Raw genomic sequence first — 21280 nt, forward strand, 5'->3', positions numbered from 1 at the left:
TGCAAGGAGATCCAACCAGTCCATTCTAAAGGAGATCACTCCTGGGTGTTCTTTGGAAGGAATGATGCTAAAGCTCAAACTCCAGTACTTTGGCCACCTCATGCAAAGAGTTGACTCATTGGAAAAGACTCTGATGCTTGGGAGCGATTGGGGGCAGGAGGAAAAAGGGACAACAGAGGATGAGATGGCTGGATGGCATCATGGACTCAATGGACGTGAGTTTGAGTGAACTCCAGGAGTTGGAGATGGACAGGAAGGCCTGGCATGCTGCGGTTCATGGGGTCGCAAAGAGTTGGACACACTGAGCAACTGAACTGAACTGAATGAAAAGTTGATGTCAACAGTTTCAATGAACTTTTTTGTTTCCAGTCAGTAAGAAACACATATCCCTCATCGCCTTCAAATTTGTATATGAGTATTTGGAGCAAGTTTATTCCAACATCTGCAAATTCTCTCTCATCATTCATCAGAAGACAATTAGGCACTGGTCATGGTTTCTTCAAGCACTGTGACTTAACTGATTAACCAAGATCCATATTTGAGGCCCAAGAACTCTGTGAGATTAGAAATGCTTTTTAAAAAGATAGGATCATCTGATGACCCTCTCACATAATGAATCAACTTCCTCATTAAATCTGTTCCCAAAAACACATTTGATATTCTAGAGGCACACACTTAAATCAGTGAGACTGGTACTATCAGGTGAAGACGTTTACCAGAACTAATCTGTAACCCTGGTCCTATACGATAGACAATACAGTTGTATAGTGGCCTCAGTGGATGCAGGCAAGTCATGTTTTTTTTTAAGGTGTATTTTATTGAAGATACAGAAAGGGTTTGGAAACAATCAGCACCACAAACAACAGGGAAAATCTATGCCCACCTCATCCATGAAAATTAAAACCTCTATCTGCCACACAATAGGCACTGAACAAATTTTTGAACAACTGAAGGTTCTCAAACAATAACACCTTTCTTTCACCAAAATTCTTTGCTCCATGAGAACCATCAGGATTAATATATATGAGATTATTCAACCTACCTGTTATTCCACTTAAATCTGATGGGAGCTTGCACAAACATTTGCCAAGGTAACAGTGACAAGCCTCATCAGATGCGTCCAGTTTTGCCAGCACTATCAAACTGTAATGGAGAAGGTGATGGCACCCCACTCCAGTGCTCTTTCCTGGAAAATCCCATGGACGGAGGAGCCTAGTAGGCTGCAGTCCATGAGGTCACTAAGAGTCGGACACGACTGAGTGACTTTTCTTTTCCCCTTTCCCTTTCAAACTGTAAAAAACCATCTGCAAAATAACTTCTCTAAAATAGCCACAATCTTGTACTGCAGTCTCTTGCCTTGCCTTTTCAACTCAACTACATCAATCCTCCAAATGTCGGCCTTTAAAAGGTCAAAAACACTCACTAGAAAATAAACACAGCTCAATCAAACACATTTGCCTGAAATAAACTGATAATACAAAGAAATGCCAATCAGCCCCCCACAAATAGAGGTTCAGTCTAGTAGGCTGCCAGTGTATCTTTTGACTTTGAGAAAGTCTTTCCTGCCACCTCTGTGCTTCATGCAAAAATGAGCACAATAAAGGACAGAAAGGGATGGACCTAACAGAAACAGAACATGTTAAAAAGAGGTGGCAAGAATACACAGAAGAACTATACAAAAAACACCTTCATGACAGATAACCACCATGATCACTCACCTAGAACCAGACATCCTGGAATGTGAAGTCAAGTGGGCCTTAGGAAGCATCACTTAGAACAAAGCTAGTGGAGGTGATGGAATTCCAGCTGAGCTATTTCAAATCCTCAAAGATGATGCTGTGAAAGTGCTACACTCAATATGCCAGCAAATTTGGAAAACTCAGCAATGGCCACAGGACTGGAAAAAGTCACTTTTTATTCCAATCCCAAAGAAAGGCAATGCCAAAGAATGCTCAAATTACCGCACAATTGCATTCATCTCACACGCTAGCAAAGTAATGCACAAAATTCTTCAAGCCAGGCTTCAACAGTACATGAACCATGAACTTCCAGATGTTCCAGCTGGATTTAGAAAAGGCAGAGGAACCAGAGATCAAACTACCAACATACTCTGGATCATCGAAAAAGCAAGAGAGTTCCAGAAAAACATCTACTTTTGCTTTATTGACTACACCAAAACCTTTGACTGTGTGGCTCACAATCAACTGTGGAAAATTCTTCGAGATGGGAATACGAGGCCACCTGACCTGCCTCCTGAGAAATCTGTATGTAGGCCAAGAAGGAACAGTGGAACTGGACATGGAACAACAGACTGGTTCCAAATCAGGAAAGGAGTAGATCAAGGCCACATATTGTTACCCTGCTTATTTAACTTATATGCAGAGTACATCATGCAAAATGTTGGGCTGGCTGAAGCACAAGCTGGAATCAAGATTGCTGGGAGAAATATCAATAACTTCAGATATGCAGATGACATCACACTTATGGCAGAAAGTGAAGCAAAACTAAAGAGCCTCTTGATGAAAGTGATAGAGAAGAGTGAAAAGTTGGCTTAAAACTCAACATTCAGAAAATGAAGATCATGGCATTCCCATCACTTCATGGCAAATAGATGGGGAAACAATGGAAACAGTGAGACACTTTATTTTGGGGGCTCCAAAATCACTGGAGGTGGTGACTGCATCCAGGAAATTAACAGATGCTTGCTCCTTGGAAGAAAAGTTATGACCAACCTAGATAGCATATTAAAAAGCAGAGACATTATTTTGCCAACAAAGGTCCGTCTAGGCAAAGCTATGGTTTTTCCAGTAGTCATGTATGGATGTGAGAGTTGAAAGAAAGCTGAGCGTCGAAGAATCGATTCTTTTGAACTGTGGTGTTAGAGAAGACTCCTGAGAGTCCCTTGGACTGCAAGGAGATCCAACCAATCCATCCTAAAGGAAATCAGTCCTGAATATTCACTGGAAGGACTGATTGTGAAGCTGAAACTCCAATACTTTGGCCACCTGATGCGAAGAACCAACTCATCTGAAAAGACCCTGATGCTGGCAAGGATGAAGACGGGAGGAGCAGGGGATGACAGAGGGTGAGATGGTTGGATGGCATCACCAGTGCGATGGACATGAGTTTGGGTAGGCTCCAGGAGTTCATGATGGGCAGGGAAGCCTGGTGTGCTCAAGTCCATGGGGTCGCAAAGCGTCAGACACGACTGAGTGACTGTGCTTCAGGATGGGTAGAGGGTGTGTGTGCGTGTGTGTCTGTGGGCATGTCTGTGTGTGTGTTTAACCTATAAAATAAGGATCTGGATCTGGAGGAGATGCTCTTGCTCATCTGTGATTTTGTACTCAAGTGATCTGCATTAAAATTATTCCAATTATTCTAACTATTCCAAATTATGAGCAAGAGTTGAGTTTGATTACTGTTGATTTAAAAATTGCCGTGGGAGGCAATGTAGTATAATGACAAGAGACAAGTTTGAAATTAAGAAATGTAAATATGACACCTAGTATAGGAACAGTAGACACACGTGGGGACATTTTTGGATGGCACAGTGATAGAGGTTCCTAGTGGAATTTAGTGAGTGGGCTCCAGGGATGCTAAACATCCTGAAAATGTGGGACAGACCCACACATGAGGTCCTCCCTGAAATCAAAGCTTTGAGCAACAGGGAAGAATCTGCATTTCAGATCACATGTTCTCTCAGGAGTTGTAACCTTGAATGACCAGTGGTTAAAGTCATTTAATTTTGAGCCTCAAGCTCCCTGAAGGTAAAATAGGAATATAATTACCAACCTCAAACGTTTCTTTTGTAGACTAACGTATAAAACAGCATGAGTAAATTGCCCACATTCTAATTCTGGCTCTATAAATGGTAGGCCCTTGTATGTTTCAGCTTAACCTCCTCACTGTCCTTACCCATTAAACTTAGTTAAAAAAAAAAAAAAAGCGCAGGGTTTTGATGAGCCGTGGCTCAGGGCATGTTAGTTATTATTATTAGTGCAGGGCTGATTATTAACAGGTGTTCAATGGGTACTCCGACTCCATGGCCGCTCAAGGCCATATTACAGAACACAATTACATTATTATTATAATATATACACAATTTCAGAAGCTTAGTAACCATACCCATCTCAGATCACCACCAACAGGAACAATCAGTAAAAAGAAGTAGGGCTTGTTCTTCAGTGATATTAACTGACATTTCAGCAAACTGTCTTTCAAAACAAATCTGTATGCTGGTGTTTTTTGTTTTTTTTTAAAGACATACTAATGGCATTGACTAATGAGGCATAGCTCACACAAGGTTTCCAGGTGTGTCCCAAAACATAATTAATAGTTGAGAGGATTAAATGGTAAAGTCCAGGTTCCACACCCAGGGTCAAATACTGAAAAATCTAAACATAAATAAAAACAAAAACCCATTATTAGCTTTTTAAAACCCCTCACACGCTGTGAATAACATTAAATTTTGGAAAGATGGTGAAAAATAACAAACACCATTTGCAGAAATGCTTTAACATTGATCAGAAGTTCAAGCCCCCAACCCACTCGGCAGGTGGACGAGCATGAAGCTGGCAGAGAAACGGCTCAGGAACTGGCAACACACAAGCCCAGAGAAACGGCAGAGCAGCAACGCAGACCTTTGGCTCCAATAAAACGCAGGCTCCTCAGCAGCTGACGACGGCCCTTTAACAGACACTCAGCCACTGGCCACACTCCAGGATCACGAGGTTTCTCATCGGGAACATGAATGGCCCCTGTGCTCACTAGCTTGAAGCTCACTAGCTTGAAGTTCTTCCATGTTAATGGAGGGGTGCGGTGGGGGGGCAGGGGGCGGGGGAGGCTGCGGGCTCAGAATCTAGATTGTATTCTGTCAAGGGCAGGGCTTAATTAATGATTAAATTGTATCTTCCTGAAATACCATTTGATTGAAATACTTTTTGGAGTAAATGTTTAAATAGATGTGATCTATTTAATCAGCATCTTTTCAAAACTGCTACCCTGGCATGATTAAAAACCATGTTAATCAAGCAAAATTCTCCAAAATAACTGATCTTTCATGCAATAGGTGTTCAAATTCTACTTTCACTAAGGCCAAGAGTAAGTCTTCTAAGATTTCAAATTTAACTATACGTTGACAGAGAAGTTTATTCTATACATATCCTCACACAGTGAGAAATAATGAGGACACAGGTTAGTTCTAAAGACAGTAAGGGCTCAAAGTATGTTACTTGCTTAGTCATGTCTAACTCTGCGACCCCATGGACTGTAGGCTGCCAGGCTCCTCTGCCCATGGAATTCTCCAGGCAAGAATACTGGAGTGGGTTGCCATTCCCTTCTCCAGGGGATCTTCCCAACCCAGAGATCAAACCTGGACGCCCTGCATTATAAGCAGATTCTTTACTGACCAAGTCATCAGGGAAGCCCAAGGTCTTCGATGGGGCCTGGTAAATAAATTCTGGTTCTTCCATTCATTGGAACTATATAGCTATTAAAACAAACGGGATAGATTTATATGTGCTGATACAAAATCATCTTGAAAAAGTATAATATTACACAAAGAAAACAGCAAAGCACTGAATAGTGTGTACATTTATGCACGATACAGTTACAGTAATACAGTTCAGTTGCTCAGTTGTGTCCGACACTCTGCAACCCCATGGACTTCCCCACACCAGGCTTCCCTGTCCATCACCAACTCCTGGAGCCTACTCAAACTCACGTCTATCAAGTCGGTGATGCCATCAAACCATCTCATTCTCTGATGTCCCCTTCTCCTTCTGCCTTCAATTCTTCCAAGCATCAGGGTTTTTTCCAATGAGTCAGTTCTTAGCATCAGCTGGCTAAACTACTGAAGTTTTAGCTTTAGCACCAATCCTTCCAATGAATATTCAGGACTGATTTCCTTTAGGATGGATTGGTTGGATCTCCTTGCAGTCCAAGGGACTCTCAAGAGTCTTCTCCAACACCACAGTTCAAAAGCATCGATACTTCGACGCTCACCTTTCTTTATGGTCCAACTCTCACATCCATACATGACTACTGGAAAAACCATAGCTTTGCCTAGACAAACCTTTGTTGGCAAAGTAATGTCTCTGCTTTTTAACATGCTATCTAGGTTGGTCATAGTTTTTCTTCCAAGGAGCAAGTGTCTTTTAATTTCTTGGCCGCAGTCACCACCTGCAGTGACTTAGGAGCCCCCAAAAAATAAAGTCTCTGTTTCCATTGTTTCCCCATCTATTTGCCATGAAGTGATGGGACCAGATGCCATCATCTTAGTTTTCTGAATGTTAAGTTTTAAGCCGACTTTTTCACTCCCCTCTTTCACTTTCATCAAGAGGCTCTTTAGTTCTTCTTCACTTTTTGCCGTAAGGGTGTGGTCATCTGCATATCTGAGGTTATTGATTTTTCTCCTGGCAATCTTGACTTCAGCTTGTGCCTCATCCAGTCAGGCATTTCTCATGATGTACTCTGCATATAAGTTAAATAAGCAGGGTTGACAATATACAGTCTTGACGTACTCCCTTCCCAATTTGGAACCAGTCTGTTGTTCCATGTCCAATTCCAACTGTTACGTCTTGACCTGCATACAGATTTCTTAGGAGGCAAGTTAGGTAGTCTGGTATTCCCATCTCTTTAAAAATTTTCCACAGTTTGTTGTGATCCACACAGTCAAAGTCTTTGGCATAGTCAATGAAGCAGAAATAGATGTTTTTCTGGAACTCTCTCGCTTTTTCCATGATCCAGCAGATGTTGGCAATTTGATCTCTGGTTCCTCTGCCTTTTCTAAATCCAGCTTGAACATCTGGAAGTTCATGGTTCATGTACTCTTGAAGCCTGGCTTGGAGAATTTGACCATTACTTTGCTAGCGTATGAAATGAGTGCAATTGTGCAGTAGTTTGAGCATTCTTTGGCATTGCCTTTCTTTGGGATTGGAATGACAAGTGACCTTTTCCAGTTCTGTGGCCACTGCTAAGTGCTCCAAATTTGCTGGCATATTGAGTGCAGTGCTTTCACAGCATCATCTCTGAGGATTTGAAATAGCTCAACTGGAACTTCATCACCTCCATTAGTTATGTTGGTAGTGATGTTTCCTAAGGCCCACTTGACTTCACACTCCTGGATGTCTGCCTCTAGGTGAGTGATCATATCATCGTGGTTATCTGGGTCATGAAGATCTTTTTTGTACAGTTCTTCTGTGTATTCTTGCCATCTCTTCTTAATATGTTTTGCTTCTGTTAGGTCCATACCGTTTCTGTCCTTTATTGTGCCCATCTTTACATGAAATGTTCCCTTGGTATCTCTAATTTTCCTGAAGAGATCTCTAGTCTTTCCCATTCTATTGTTTTTTATTATGCAGGATATGTTTTTATTTGCATAGCCCATATATGAAAAATACACCCCCAAAAACTGAAACTATCTCTGGAAAAGGCAAGGGAGGAGTAGAATGAAAGGAGGATTTCTTTTATCCTTTTATGTTGCTTAGGAAATTTTTTAAAACCATGTGCCTATTTTTAATTTTTTTGTTTTGTTTTGTTTCAGGGGCAGTGGGCGCTTAGCCACAACATGTAGCTTTAAGGATTTCAGTTTCCAGACCAGGGATTGAACCCAGGCCCTGTGAGTGAAAGCACCAGGTCCTAACCACAGGACTATCAGAATTTTTTGCATTTCATTTTTTAATTTAAAAAAGAAACAATATACTTAAGTTTTTTTTAAGCAAAAGAGCAGATGCTCCCCACCTGTCAGTTTTCCTTTAATACTAAAGCCAACACATTAAGCAATAAGCATGACCAAGGCAGGTAGATTTTTACAAACAAAGTGGAAAATTACAGTTCCCTGCTTCTCTATAAAACTGCTAACCACCTTTCCTAAATTTTAAGGGACGAAATAAACAATGTCCACAGACGCCTGTAAGAAACAGGCCCGTAAAACACTTGAAAAGACCGTGTTTGTTTTCTGGTATAAATCACTCAAATGCCTCTGAATTTCTTGCTGCCTCTCTTGTGGAACAGGTTGTAGTGCCAAACACAGTCTTCCATAAAGCAAACATTACGAAAAGCATTCCATGGCTTGTTGACTGTTCGTTATCTCGCAACCGAATGCCTAGGGGACTGACAGAACCTGCTCACATCAATAAACATCCACAGAGAGCTCACTCATCAATCAGAACCACACTGCGTACTCTGCCAGCACCCCACACTTCGCCCAGCACCCACCACTGCCACATCCGGAAAAGCAGCCAGCTACCTGGGAGCACACAGCTCCAGTCAACACCCCTACCTGGCCCATTCCTCCCCCAAACTCAGGCCAACCTGGTTGATCCTGGACAATAGCTGTCATCTATCCCAAGAAGGAAGAGATATGGTCAGGGATGCACCATGGCTTCCAAATCCCAGTTTAAACACAATCAGCTGTCTCTGCTCCTTCCTACACTATGTTCTTGGTGATACATGGCTTTGGAAAAATGAAAACAGCTCCTCTCTACCAGCTCCTAGTTCCCATCATCCTGGGTCCATTCAACACAAGCTGTGTGACCTTAAAGAAAAAAAAAAAAAAAAAAGATCGGTCTCTTTGTTCCTGAATTTCGTCATCTGGGAAATGGTGCCAGTAATGCCACAGACCTACATACAGTTCACAGAGCGAGGGCAAGACAAGCAGGGCTTTTGGCACAAGGTGGCCCTCCGTGTGTGTCAGCTCCTATCATCGCCATCACCTTTGGATACAATCCTGCAGAAGCCTCCTGTTTGGTCTCCTTAATTCCCTATTCCTAATTCTAGTTTCTATCCAGCAGTAAAAGTAGCCTTCAAAGTGGGGAGTTTCAGGAAGAATGGATACATGGATACGTATGGCAGGGTCCCTTCGCTCTCCACCTGAAACTATCATGACATTGTTAAGTGGCTATACTCCAATATAAAATAGAAAGTTTAAAAAATAAATACAGGGAAAGAAGCAGGGAGGGACTTAATCATCCTGGTTACATCTACCCTCCTCTCCCCACTGAAAAGTGGTAACAGCTCCCACTTGCTAAAAGTCCAGAAGCCTTGTGGCAAACCTCTCCAGGGAGCCCTTTAACTCGGGGCACTCTGGCTCCACCCATACTGCTCTCCTCCCAGAGAGGGTAAAGGCCTGTGCCAGATGCTCCCAATACTTCATTAAACTTTTCCCATCATAAATAGGAAGATGCCAAATAAGGACCATTCTGTGCCAGACTGAGCTCCATTCACCACGAGACACCTGCCCTCATAGCTGTCAACCAACAAGAAATGTCACAGGCCCCTCTTTTCAAGTACTACATTCTCACAACCATAAAAAGCTGGAAGACAGGAAAACCAGCTTCACTGTTGCATCACATTAAACTTTTGGAATTGAATAGCACCAGTGAGACTCTGAACAATAAACCTAAAGGTAACCAGATATTAGTCAAATTCCACATCGTTCAGTTGACCTGCTCAGACTAGATGATTCATCCATCTACCATCTAAAACGAGGCCTAACTGAAGAGTATGTAACTCTCGGTTACAAGTTTCACTTCTGGAAGCATCTCATTTATCTGTTTGAATGTGAGCCCCTGGCTCTTCCTCTCAGGCTGAGAAAGCTGCTGCTAAAGTACTCAGAGTGAAAGGCTCCTGATACCACCCTCCAAAGAATTCAGTTTCTAAGAAAAGTCTAACTCATTTTGCATTGGATAAGATGAAGAGAATGAAGACCTCAAACAAGTTGGGGGTTAGGGAAATAAAACTCAACATCTCCATGATTTTCCACCACCCTTGCTTTTCCAGTGAATGCTGTTACGGTGGGCTGGAATAACTTAACCTGCGATATATGTGACTAAGATAAAAATCCCTTTTATCCTTCACAAGGAAGAGTTCACAGGCAGTCACCTCACTCTTCCCCCCAACCTTTTTTTAAACTATTATTTTCAACTGTGATATAATACACCTAACATAAAATGTACCATCTTAACCACATCTAAGTCAAGTTCAGCGGCATTAAGAACATTCACATTGTTGTGCAACCATTACCACCATCCATCTCCAGCACTTTTTCATCAACCCAGACTGAAACTCTATTCCCACCACACAATAACTCTCTATTCCTTCCTCCCTCCAGATCCTAGAAACCACCTTTCCACCTTGTCTCTACAATTCTGACCACTCTAGGTACCGCATATAAGTGAAATCATATGTCTATCCTCCTTCAACTAGCTTATCTCACTTAGCATAATGTCTTTAAGTTCATCCATGTTGTTGCATGTATCAGAAGCTCATTCCTTTTTAAGGATGAGTAATATTCCATTGTGAGTCTCTATCACATTTTGTCTTCCATGCACCCATCAACAGACATGTGGGTTGCTTCTGCTGCTGCTACTGCTGCTGCTACTAAGTCACTTCAGTCGTGTCCAACTCTGTGTGACCCCATAGACGCCAGCCCACCAGGCTCCCCCGTCCCTGGGATTCTCCAGGTAAGAACACTGGACTGAGTTGCCATTGCCTTCGCCAATGCATGAAAGTGAAAAGTGAAAGTGAAGTCGCTCAGTCGTGTCCAACTCTTAGCGACTCCATGGACAGCAGCCCACCAGGCTCCTCTGCCCATGGGATTTTCCAGGCAAGAGTACTGGAGTGGGGTGCCATCGCCTTCTCCCTGTCAGCTATTGGGAATATTGCTACTATGAACATGGGGGTACAAGTATCATTTCAAGACCCTGTTTTTAATTCTTTGTGGGGTATATGTCCAGAGCTGAGATTTCTAGATTATATGTTAGTTCTATTTTTAATTTTTTAAAGGAACTACCATATGGTTTTCCAAAGCAGATGCACCATTTTACATTCCCAGCAATCATGAGAGATCCAACTTCTCCACATACTTGTCAACACTTGTTAATTTCTGCGTGGATTATTTTTTTCCTTTCTTCTTTCTTGATAGTAGCATCCTAATGGCAAATCTTTACTTTTTTAACTCTAAAATGGTTGACCGAATTAACTTTTTTTCCACCTATAGAGTTCGCTAAGAATGTTAGCAAATCTGATTCTCGTGAGTGTGTTAAATATTCATCTTCTGAGAGGTAACTGTAATAAACATCTAAGATTTAAAAAGTTTTGGACACAAAAACCACCTTGTATTAAAATCTGAAGCTGCCCTTTCTGAGGTACGGAAAGTACCATCTCTGAATCTTAGTTTTCTCATCTGAGAAATGAAGCTATACTCATTTCTTACAGTTGTGGGAGAACTGAGGCACAGAATTGTATAAAATACACATTAGCATGTGCCTAGCACCTAACAGACACTAAATGAACAACATATGACGATAAGGAACAGGAAGGTTTCGTTATTACTAGAATAATACTAATACTAGTAGTAATACTAATACTGAGAATACTTACTAAAAGGTAAGTCACAAAAAGATCTTTTATTTTGCCTTTTATATATGCATAGCCTTTCCTCGTTTATTCAGGTATTGTTCTACACAATTTATACATCTACTCCTCAAATCTCAAAGGTGTCACTGTAGCCAAGATACTATTTTTCTTATATATAAATATATAAACATAAATATTCTTCTCCAGTGAAGACAGGATATCAGAAACTAAGCAATAGTAACATAGCCCCAAAATGTACTTTCCAAAATTTGAAAAAGCAGTAACAACAACTTGTCACATAGTTCAAAGTATACTTCACCCAGTTAGAGAAAAAAGGTGGAAGTACAGTGTGAGATAAGGTTGTTCTTCTCTGTTCTTTTAATTAAAGAGTCAGTGCCAAATGGTTATCTTCTGAAGTATGGCTCAGGCTAAATTTGCACACTATATTTAAAAAAACAAACTCTACTTGTTGAAGCCTCTCCGGTATGTTTTAGAATTTATTTATCTTATCTGACTGTGCCAGGTCTTAGCAGTGGCATGCAGGATCTTCACTTGCAGCACGTGGGATCTAGTTCCCGATCAGAGATCGAACCCAGGACCCTTGCATTCAGAATATGCAGTCTCTGCCACCCGACCACCAGGGAAGTCCCATCTCTAAGTATTTTTTACTTTACATCTTCATCTGGATTCTTGTTTAAATTCACAGGACCTGAGAGAAAGACTTAGAAATCATATAACTCCTTATAGTTAGATACGTTTCCACTGCCTTACTGATAAATTACAGTAACATACAAAACACTTGGGAACCTAAGGCAGGTGGAAATGATGTATGCATACTGCAAATTTAAGCAAGCCAAATAGAAATGAATTTTAAAACAAAAGTCAAATCAAAAGGGTACAGATTCATCATCAAAACGCTTCAAGACAGCTCAGGGCATGTGCACATGTACATTAGGCATTCTAAGGACTTTACATTTATTAACACTTTTAATATCTATAAAGGGTTCTGATTTGGGTTCCATCAATATTATAAATGTATTTTAAATTATTCCTTAAAATTTGGACATATTACTTTCTTTATATACTCCACTGAGAAATATTCAGGTAAAACAATACTCCAAAACCTTAATTATGTTACTGGCTTCAGATTTCTAGATGGTCTTCATCTCTCCACCTTGGCTAATACAAACTCATACTAGACTTTCTCCCACCCACCCAAACAAGTGGTTCAAAACATTGGGATGCCCTGATAATGGCATTTATTTCAGTTTATTAGTTCAGATTTAAACCAGCAAATTCTGTTTCAACCACTGTTACCTTATTTCAATTTTTTAAAAGATTTTTTGATGTGGACTATTTTTAAAGTCTTTACTGAATTTGTCACAATATTTCTTTTGATTTTTATATTTTGGTATTTTGGTCTAGAGACATATGGGATCTCAGCTCCCCAGCCAGGGATTGAATCCACACACCATGCGCTGGAAGGTAGTCTTAACCACTGGACCACCAGGGTCCACAACCATTATTATTTGAAACAGTTTTAAAATTATTTTCTAACTTCAAAAATTAATGCATATGGGCATATAATTTTTAACTCTTTCCTTGGTGTTTTAAGATTTAATGTGTGATCTCAGCTGATTTTTCAACAAACTCTTTAATCCTAGAAAGGCTCATGGTCAATGAGTATTGTCACTGGCTCTCAGTGATCACGAGAGTCAAGTAGAAGGAACTGGGCTGAAGTTACTGCCCGATAAAATAAATCCCTGCAATTAGCTTCACTACTTTAAATGACAAAAAGACCATACATTCCCCCCAAAGCTGCACATTTTGAATACTAAGCTTTTCTCTGTGTCTCCACCTCCCTCTGAGTTTTCACTATGATCTGACCACCAAGAAGACACTGACGAGTAAGAATAGGAACACCAGTGCTAACAAACAAGATACCCCGTTAAGTCACTGTGCTTATTTTTTCTTCCCTTATTGGTTTTTGAAATGTGAATCCCACCCGCAAGGCGGCCACAGCTGACCTGCAGGTGTTCCTGTCACCTCTGCCTGCCTAAAGCTCTCAGCATTAGGACTAAGTCTGCTGCTCAGATTCAAAGTCACGTAACGGCCAGAGTCTCAGTCTCAGAACCCCCATCTCTAGAAGAAGCCACGGGCCAGCAGCTCAGTCGCAGGGCCAGGTCTCCGGAATCCCACGCCAGGGCTCCTCCTCTTATAGATCTTTCATCTGCTGCCCTGGGGCCTGGGGCACGGCTCAGGCCACCAGAGACGTCGCTTCTGAATCCTGATGATTTACCCAGAGTTCAGCTGCACAGAAGTACTCTAGCTCACAGTTCGTCCCCCCTCCCCTTGCATATTTTGCTTTCATCAAATATCCTAATGTCCTTCACGGAAGTTTTCTTTCCCCAGGACTCAGCATAGGATCACAAATGCATTCAACTCTTAGGCCTCTTTGCTGCTGCTGCGACGTTGCCTCAGTCGTGTCCAACTCTGTGCGAACCCATAGATGGCAGCCCACCAGGCTCTGCTGTCCCTGGGATTCTCCAGGCAAGAGCCCTGGAGTGGGTTGCCATTGCCTTCTCCAATGCATGAAAGTGAAAAAAGAAAGTGAAGTCGCTCAGTCGTGTCCGACTCTTAGTGACCCCATGGACCGCACCCTACCAGGCTCCTCCGTCCATGGGATTTTCCAGGCAAGAGTGCTGGAGTGGGGTGCCACTGCCTTCTCCGTAGGCCTCTTTAGTTTCCTTTAAACAGAAACAGTTCTTCAGCTTTTATCTTTCAGGACATTGATATTTTTGAGAAACATATGCCAATAATGTTTAGAGAACATCCTTCAATTTAGGCTTCTCTGGTGCTTATTCATGACTGGATCTGGATTCCTGTCTGGGGTGTGCCACCCAGAGACGTGCGACGCTCGCTATTTCTTACCGTGCGAGTTCCTGCTTGCTCAGTTGCTTCAGTCATGTCCGACTCAGCGACTCCAGGAACTGCAGCCCACCGGGTGCTTCGGTCCATGGGATCTCCAGGCAGGAATACTGGAGTGGGTTGCCATGCCCTCCTCCAGGGGACCTTCCTGACCCAGGGATCGAACCTGTGTCTCTCACATCTCCTGCGCTGGCAGGTAGGTTCTTTACTACTAGCGCCGCATGGGAAGCCATTACTGGTGGATTTTGACTCCTTGTTTACAGTGTTGTCCAGTTTCCCCACTGAACTATTACTTTTTTTTTTTCCTTTTGTAGTCAATTATCAAATTTTTGAGGAGAACAATGACACAATGATTTCAGAAACCAACCTTGAGTTGATTGGTTAATAGTTACTTGCTGAGCACCTGCCACCTGCTGGGCGTGGTGGTGGTACTGGAGACGCTACACGGGGAAAACAGCTATATCCCTGCCCCCAGGAGGCTTACATTCTAGTTAGGAAGGCAGACAACGGGCAAGTAAATGAAGCACACACTGTGCACCCTGCTCACAAGGGCGTCTAAGGATATAAAGCCAAGACAGGCAGGCAGGACTGGAGAAAGAATATGTTGAGTTGGTGTCGCTGTTGTGGCTTTGAGCCCAGGATCCAAAAAGGTGCAGAACCATCGAAAGCAGAAATTGCATCTTGCTCCTTCCTGCTTGAAATCCAAAGAGCACCATGCTCTCCGGACATTCAGGATCCTGGAGGAGTGCCCCAGCCTTGCCACATTCATCCCTTGTCATCTTCTCACGATGTTATGCGCGGGCAGTAATATCTCTGCTTCCCTCAATGTGCCCCTCATTCCTGCATCCCTCACTCACATGGAGGAACTCCTCTGCTTGTCCATTTCCAGCATGGCTCCGGGACCTGCACTTCAATACTGAGGGATAGAGAGGAGGAAGGAAACCTGTCCACTAACTACCATTCTTATTTAAAGCTTTTCATTGTAGACATTTTATACAAAATTTTGTATTATATCCAAGGGTACTTTGTTACATGTTTTAATTACCCTAGGCAGAGCACTTAATGAAACTTAATGTTTGATTTTTCCCTCTTCTCTGGGTTAATTAAAGGAATTAATTTGCAGAGATAATTCCATATGATTCACACACAGACTAAGAAAATTAGCAGGCATTTCTTTAGCTTAGACAGCTTGTAAATAAACATCATGAATATGTGAACACCCACAAGCAAGTAATGCAGAATTCCACCTACATAAATGGACTGAGTCATGCTTCAATCCAATTCAACAAGTCGCCTCTAAGTCCTTATAAGGTGCTCTGCTCTCTATTCGGTACCACAGGAGTTTTCAAAAAAAGGGTAGGATAGGAACCTCAGGTTCCTATGTTACAAGGTTAGACAATGTGGTAAGATGTTAAAATATATGGTACCATTAAAACTCTAGCAAAAAAGAAAAAAAAAACCTTAGGACTATTTCTTAGATTATAACACATAGTTATTAAAATAATTGCAATTTTAAGTAGGGGTATTTAACAAAATTAAAATTGCACGTCTTGCATCGCTGTCCATTTTTGTTGTTTATATGTATATTCACTGGAGGAAAGGCAGAGTTGGTTGGTTTTTAATTTGCTTAAACAGAGGTCTGGCTTTGCAGACAGTATCTTTATTACATGCTGTATTAGCACTTTAGAAATGCCTGGCTTAGGCCTTGGGCCTTGCCTCCTCCCTGTCAACAGGACTGGAGGGCCTTCCACAGACTCCCTCCTCCCTGAGACGCCTCTTACCTGACAAGATAGGAATCTGTGACTATGGCTGATTAGAATACCATTTACCTGGGTAATTATCTCTACTCCTTGTAAAAAAGAAGACTCTTAATTTCCACCTCCAACCTCTCCCCACACAAAGATAATTTCAGATGAGAAAAGAAAAAAAAAAGCTGAAACAGCAAGAGAAGTTGGGAAAGAAAGCTGCAGGCCCAGACTCATCCCATAACCGAGCTCCTGAGGGAGTTGAGGGGAGTCCCCACTTCAGGCCTGCTTCCTCTTCTCTGCCCACAGGACAGAGGAAGGAAAACTCACCTGCACACGGACGTGCCTCCTGCCTTTTCTACTGGGAAGGTTTAGTCCTTCAGGTCTGCCCACAGAATGACAAAGATCTGCCCACATTTCCTGAATGAGCTCTTCTTAAATTCACTAAAATTTCAGGATTCTGTTACTTAATACTGTGCAGATAGAAAGTTTTGTCAGGCGAGACTATTAGGATGAAAAAGAAAAGAAGATACGCCTTTCCTACTCCTACCAACCTCCAGATCCTCAACTTTACCTCCATCCAGGTAGGTGGCCTTAAGACCTCACAGGCTTTTTCTAAGGAAGTAGCAATGTGCAAATTCATAAATGTACGCCAACTTTTCCATTTTAACAACAGCTACAAACAGTGGATTGATTTGTTACGGGTCAGAAAATGAACTTATCATCCAAATAAGATTCTCAGCATAAATCAATTTCTCCCACAATAATGAAAATAGAAAGATACAGTTAAGCCCAACCTGAAATCAAACTATCAATATAAAACCATGACCAATATGAATAATAGCTGTTGAAGAAAATTCTTTACTAATTTTTCTTTTTTTGTCCATGCTGTGCGGCACGTTGGGTGAAGACCTCAGTTTCCCATCAGGGATGGAGCCCACACCCCCTGTATTGGAAGCATGGAATCTTAACCACTGGACTGGCAGGGAAGTCCCAGAAGAAATTTCTTTTACACTTCATAGACTCCTGTGAGAAAACAGCTACCCCAAGCGCCACCTGGCATAGGGAGGCGCCACCTGGCATAGGGAGGTACCACCTTCAAGACAATGAGAATCCTGTATTCCTTAGGGAGGTGTAAACTACACTTGTGATGTTTGCGGAAAGCTCAGCCTTGAGAGTAAAAAGTTTCAGATGTTCATCTTCCTTTGTCACTGATTCATTACTGCCCGGGCCAAAGAAGGGAAATGAACTTGCAGGCTGTGTGAAAACAATAAAATGCTGTTTTTCCGGAACAGTTGATCAAGAACTCACTGTCCTAAGTGCAGTGGAGTGCAACGTTCCTTGCTGGTTCCCAGCTCTCAGGGGAGCAAAGAGCAGCTCCTCAGGCTTGGCCTCCACTGAACAAAGCTCAGGGGTCGCCTCCACGCAGACACTGCCGCTTCGACAGCCTGGAATAACTGAGACCTTAGAGACTCTGGAGGACAGAAGGCTGCCAAGATCCTTAGACATGTCCCTGCGCATATTTCACAGAGCTGATTAATAAGATCAGATAGGTTTTGTAATGAGAAAGAAAGGCAGCCAAGAAAGCTGAGTTACTTATACCAACATGGCTAATTTGCAGCTATACAGCCTCTCGTGTTCCTGGGAACCCAGAAGCATGTTATGTCTTCTTTGATTAGAGAGAAGATTCTGAATAAGACGGCGTATATAAATGGTGACACGTTTCCTATCTCAAAATTGGGACAGATTCTGACAAGTATAAACACACATCTAGAATCTAAACAGAATATCAGAAAGAAAAGACAGTCTCCACCTGCACTGCAGGAGACGTGGGTTCGATCCCTGGGTCAGGAAGATGCCCTGGAGGATGGCATGGCAACCCACTCCAGTATTCTAGCCTAGAGAACCCCCATGGACAGAGGAGCCTGGTGGGCTATGGTCCATGGAGTCACAGAGTCAGACATGACTGAGCGCCTGAGCACAGCACGCAGCACGGCAGAGTCTCACAAGCTCCAGGCCGTGTCACTGCACTGCCCACCTAGCAAAACTCCCAGGCTTCCTCCTCTGGGATTGAGCCAGTAAATCTGGGAGGTGCCTGAGAAGCTATATTTTCCACAAGCACCTCAAGGAGATTCTTACATTCTGCCAAGTTTGGGGAACACTGAATTGAGTCAATTATACTCTATAACACTTAGTTCTCTTTAAGATACTTCTACATTTAAATCCCATTTAATAATACCATCAATCATGTTAAGCTTATAAATGGTAACAATAATGAGTATCTGTCTTCTAACTCCTCAAATAATAATACGATTTTGGTAATATCCATTTTAAAGAAAGAGCTTAAGTAACTTGTGCAAAGTTACAAGCTAGCAAATGATGGTGGGAGGGAGGGTGGGGAGGGAATCAAACAGAGGTGTGACTCCAACAGCCGCACCCTTAACCATTACGTATACAACCTCTTCTTTCACAGGCAGAGATTGTTTACAAGTGGTAGTACAAGTGGTAGCAACTGATTTAGAACCCAAAGTAAAAACGATTTAGGAAACTATTTACAAATTGCTAAGTCGCTCCAGTCGTGTCCGACTCTGTGCGACCCCATAGACGGCAGCCCACCAGGCTCCGCCGTCCCCGGGATTCTCCAGGCAAGAACACTGGAGTGGGTTGCCATTTCCTTCTCCAATGCATGAAAGTGAAAAGTGAAAGTGAAGTCGCTCAGTCGTGCCCGACTCTTAGGGACCCCACGGACTGCAGCCTACCAGGCTCCTCCATCCATGGGATTTTCCAGGCAAGAGTACTGGAGTGGGTTGCCACTGCCTTCTCCGTACGAATTGCTAGTACTTTCAAATTATCAGCCATGTAGAGATCCAGGGATCCAGCAATAGCTCTAACAAAAGGTTTTTACTCTGTTCTGCCCTCCGATTTCACCTTTAAGCAAGTTTGGATCCTGGTCTCCATACCTTTCCCCAGCAAGTGGAAAAGATGTAATCAAAAAGTCAATGACCGACACCTCCCCCCGAAAAATAAGCTCAGAAGAATTACAAAATGCTATAATTTAGCCCCCAAATCTGAACAATATATCAGATGGAGGGCTAGATGTTTATACTGATTTGTAAAGAACAAAAAAAGGTGTGATGTTCAAATATTTTCATAACTGCCCTCTTCTTTCACTTCTAACACTAAAAACAAAAAAAAAGAAAAGAAAATTTTTCTACTCATCCTGTCTAGATTAAAAAAAAAAAAAGACTTGATATGTCAAATGAACAGTGTCCCTATGCCTCTTCCTGGGCTTGGGTTAATTAGAAGTCACTCAAGTTTGAACAGGATACAAAAAATCAGAATGGAAATAAGACTCCTGATTCATTCAGTGAGTATTTATTGAGGGCCTCCTATATGCTGGGCACTGTTCTGGGTGCTATGGATACATAATAGAGAATAAAACAGACAAAAAACTCCTGCCTTTAAGGAGTTCACAGCCTTTTAGGAGAATATACACTCTAAAGAAATAAGAAAATAAGCAGTTTACCAGATGGTGACAGGTGCTACCAGGAGGACGGCTGCAGTGGCCTCCAAAGGTCTCCCTAACAAGGGGCTGTCAGAGCAGAGGCCTCAGGGAAACGGAGGGCGAGCCATGAACATCTAGGGGAGTCCATCGCCAAAGAAGGAGAACTGTGTCCAGCAGACACTCGTCCATCCCTGCCTAAACCACAAGCCCCCCAAATTTTCTATCTGCCCAGATACCACCCTTCTCCCAGATGCTCAGGACAGGAACTGCACGGGGCTCCTTCCCTTCCCTCGCATCTCCCCATCCTGTCAATCAAGGTGGTCCTGTGGGCTGCGCTTCCTAAATACTCATTTCCATTCCCTGCTTGAGAACAGGACATCGTAATAAACCTGGATGGCTTCAGCAGCTTCCAAACTGGTCTCCCCATATTTTCTGTGCTCCTATCCCCAAAAATCTAAGCTCCAGTAAGAAACCAGAGTGACCGCTTGGAAACACATATGCAGTTACATCAAGGCCCTTTTCTAGTTCAATGCTTCCCCCTGCTCTTTGGAATAAAATCTGGATCCTGTTAACATATACACACTGCTATATATAAAACAGATAATCAATAGGGACCTACCCTCTAGCACAGGAAACTCCACTCAATATTCTGTAATGACCCATATGGGAAGGGAATCTGAGGGAAAATGTTTATGTATACATAGTATGGCTGAATCACTTTCTTATATACCTGAAACTAACACAACACTGTAAATCAACTATACTCCAATATAAAATAAAAATTAGAATTAAAAAAAATCTGGATCCTAGATGCCCAGGCCTGATGGCACAGTCCAGCCCTTGCCTACCTCTCCAAATCACTCACATCCTTGTCCCCAGAGCGCACCAGCTTCTGAGCCACCTTGGCCTTCCTCCAGTCTTCCTAACAAGCCTCGCTTCTTTCTGCCTTTGCCAGTGTGCTCCTTCTGTCTGGGGAGACGCATTCCTCATCTCCCCTGGCACACTTTCCTCTCATCCTTCGGACCTTAAACTGGAAGCCACTGCCCCAGGGTGACTTTCTGATCTTCCCATCACGTGCAGTCCTACCCTGCCCACTTATTATACCCTGCATTTCCCCCAGCACCATCACAACTATAAGTAAATCATTATTTCTATAATTTAATGGCTGCCCTGTTCCCATAAACTAGTCTCTATGGCGACAAGGGCCACATCAGTTGAATTCCTTTTTGCATCTCCAAATGCCTTAAAAATAGCGGAGTTCAATACACATTTGGGAAGTTAAGCCTTCTTCCTCACACATCTCTGTATTCTCTCTCAAGGAAAATGTGGGGCTGCGTTTTTCCACCCCATCATCTATGCCTCACAAAACTGTCTTCTCATGACTAGAGTTAGGAACGATGAAAAGGCCACGCTGGAATAATGGAGTTGCAAACTGAGAAGTCCCGAGTGCAGCCATCTGGATCACGTTGGTTTTTTTAGTTTTGTTTCATGTTACAAAATTGTCTTCCTAAAGGGAAGCCCAGTTAAGCAGAGCCCACTCCTCAGACCACACAGGACTCCTCAAGGAGCAAATTAAAGTAACAGGAAAGAACAGAGAACCCTGGGGAAAAGGGTTCTGTGAACCCGCTGGTTCACAGTTATCAGATTTTTTTCATTTTAATTAAAGCTAATGGGAGCCACTCACTCTGTGACAAGAAGTAAAAGGACAGTGTCACAAGCCCCTCATATATCAGACAGTTCACAG

The sequence above is a fragment of the Capricornis sumatraensis genome, chromosome 23 (assembly GCF_032405125.1).
Source record: "Capricornis sumatraensis isolate serow.1 chromosome 23, serow.2, whole genome shotgun sequence".
NCBI lineage: Eukaryota > Metazoa > Chordata > Mammalia > Artiodactyla > Bovidae > Capricornis > Capricornis sumatraensis.